Source organism: Moschus berezovskii, chromosome 2 (genome assembly GCF_049115385.1).
Source record: "Moschus berezovskii isolate FMDL1 chromosome 2, NW_MosBer_1.0, whole genome shotgun sequence".
NCBI classification, from domain to species: Eukaryota; Metazoa; Chordata; class Mammalia; order Artiodactyla; family Moschidae; genus Moschus; species Moschus berezovskii.
In genome coordinates, this window is record NC_142461.1 from 137,011,045 (window position 1) to 137,013,631 (window position 2,587).

Sequence of the window (2,587 nt, forward strand, 5' to 3'; positions counted from 1 at the left end):
CCCAACATTAGAACTATTCTTGAGAATATTTCATGTGTAATTGAGAAGAATGTATATTAACCTGCATGCGTATGAAAGGTTCTGTATAAATCTATTAGTACATCTGGTCTAAAGTTTTATTGAAGGCTGCTGTTTCATTGTTGACTTTCTGCCTGAATAATCTATCCATTGATGTAAGTGGAGTATGAAATTCTCCTATGACCATTATGCTACTGTCAATTTCTCCCTAAAGGTCTCTTAACATTGCTTTGTATATTTTAGTGGCTCAGATCATGAACTCCTTATTGCCAAATTCAGAGTTAAATTGAAGAAAGTAGGGAAAACCACCAGACCACTCAGGTATGACCTAAATCAAATCCCTTATGATTATACAGTGGAAGTGAGGACTTCCACTTTAAGGGACTACATCTGACAGATAAAGTGCCTGATGAACTATGGACAGGGGTTCATGACATTGTACAGGAGACAGGGACAAACACCATCCCCATGGAAAAAAATATGCAAAAAAGCAAAATGGCCACCTGAGGAGGCCTTACAAATAGCTGTGAAAAGAAGAGAAGTGAAAAGCAAAGGAGAAAAGGAAAGATATAAACATCTGAATGCAGAGTTCCAAAGAATAGCAAGGAGAGATAAGAAAGCTTTCCTCAGCGATCAATGCAAAGAAATAAAGGAAAACAACAGAATAGGAAAGACAAGAGATCCCTTCAAGAAAATTAGAGATTCCAAGGGAACATTTCATGCAAAGATGGGCTCAATAAAGGAAAGAAATGGTATGGACCTAAAAGAAGAAAAAGATATTAAGAAGAGGTGGCAAGAATACACAGAAGAACTGTACAAAAAAGATCTTCACGACCAAGATGATCACGATGGTGTGATCACTGACCTAGAGCCGGACATCTTGGAATGTGAAATCAAGTGGGCCTTAGAAAGCATCACTATGAACAAAGCTAGTGGAGGTGATGGAATTCCAGTGGAGCTATTTCAAATGCTGAAAGATTATGCTGTGAAAGTGCTGCATTCAATATGCCAGCAAATTTGGAAAACTCAGCAGTGGCCACAGGACTGGAAAAGGGCAGTCTTCATTTCAATTCCAGAGAAAGGCAATGCCAAAGAATGCTCAGACTACCACACAATTGTCCTCATGTCACATGCTAGTAAAGTCATGCTCACTATTCTCCAAACCAGGCTTCAGCAATATGTGAACCGTGAATTTCCAGATGTTCAAGCTGGTTTTAGAAAAAGCAGAGGCACCAGAGATCAAATTGCCAACATCCTCTGGATCATGGGAAAAGCAAGAGAGTTCCAGAAAAACATCTGTTAATGCTTCATTAACTATGCCAAAGCCTTTGACTGTGTGGATCACAACAAACTGGAAAATTCTGAAAGAGATGGGAATACCAGACCACCTGACTTGCCTCTTGAGAAACCTATATGCAGGTCAGGAAGCAAAAGTTAGAACTGGACATGGAACAATGGACTGGTTCCAAATAGGAAAAGGAGTATGTCAAGGTTGTATATTGTCACCCTGCTTATTTAACTTATATGCAGAGTACATCTTGAGGAACGCTGGGCTGGAAGAAGCACAGGCTGGAATCAAGATTGCTGGGAGAAATATCAATAACCTCAGATATGCAGATGACACCACCCTTATGGCAGAAAGTGAAGAGGAACTAAAAAGCCTCTTGATGAAAGTGAAAGAGGAGAGTGAAAAAGTTGGCTTGAAGCTCAACATTCAGAAAACTAAGATCATGGCATCCGGTCCCCTCACTTCATGGGAAATAGTTGGGGAAACAGTGGAAACAGTGTCAGACTTTACTTTTTATGGCTCCAAAATCACTGCGGATGCTGATTGCAGCCATGAAATTATAAGACGCTTACTCCTTGGAAGGAAAGTTATGACTAACCTAGATAGCATATTAAAAAGCAGAGATATTACTTTGCCAACAAAGGTCCATCTCGTCAAGGCTATGGTTTTTCCCATGGTCATGTATGGATGTGAGAGTTGGACTGTGAAGAAAGCTGATCGGCAAAGAATTGATGCTTTTGAACTGTGATGCTGGAGAAGACTCTTGAGAGTCCCTTGGACTGTAAGGAGGTCCAACCAGTCCATTCTAAAGGAGATCAGTCCTGGGTGTCCATTGGAAGGACTGATGTTAAAGATGAAGCTCCAATACTTTGGCCACCTCATGCGAAGAGCTGACTCACTGGAAAAGACTCTGATGGTGGGAGGCATTGGGGGCAGGAGAAGAGGATGACAGAGAATGAGATGGCTGGATGGAATCACCGACTCGGTGGAGGTGAGTTTGGGTGAACTCCGGGAGTTGGTGATGGACAGGGAGGCCTGGCGTGCTGTGATTCATGGGGTCGCAAAGAGTCGGACACGACTGAGCGAGTGAACTGAACTGAATGGATGTTAGCTGCATGCATATTAAACACTGCTATGTCTCCTTGATGAAATGGCTATTTTGGTCTCTTGTACCATTTTTTGACATGAAGTCTATTTTGTCTCATATGAGTAATGCTACACCTAGTTTCTTCTGGCAGCAGTTAGCTTGCAATATCATTTTCCATCCTTTCTCTCTGAGCC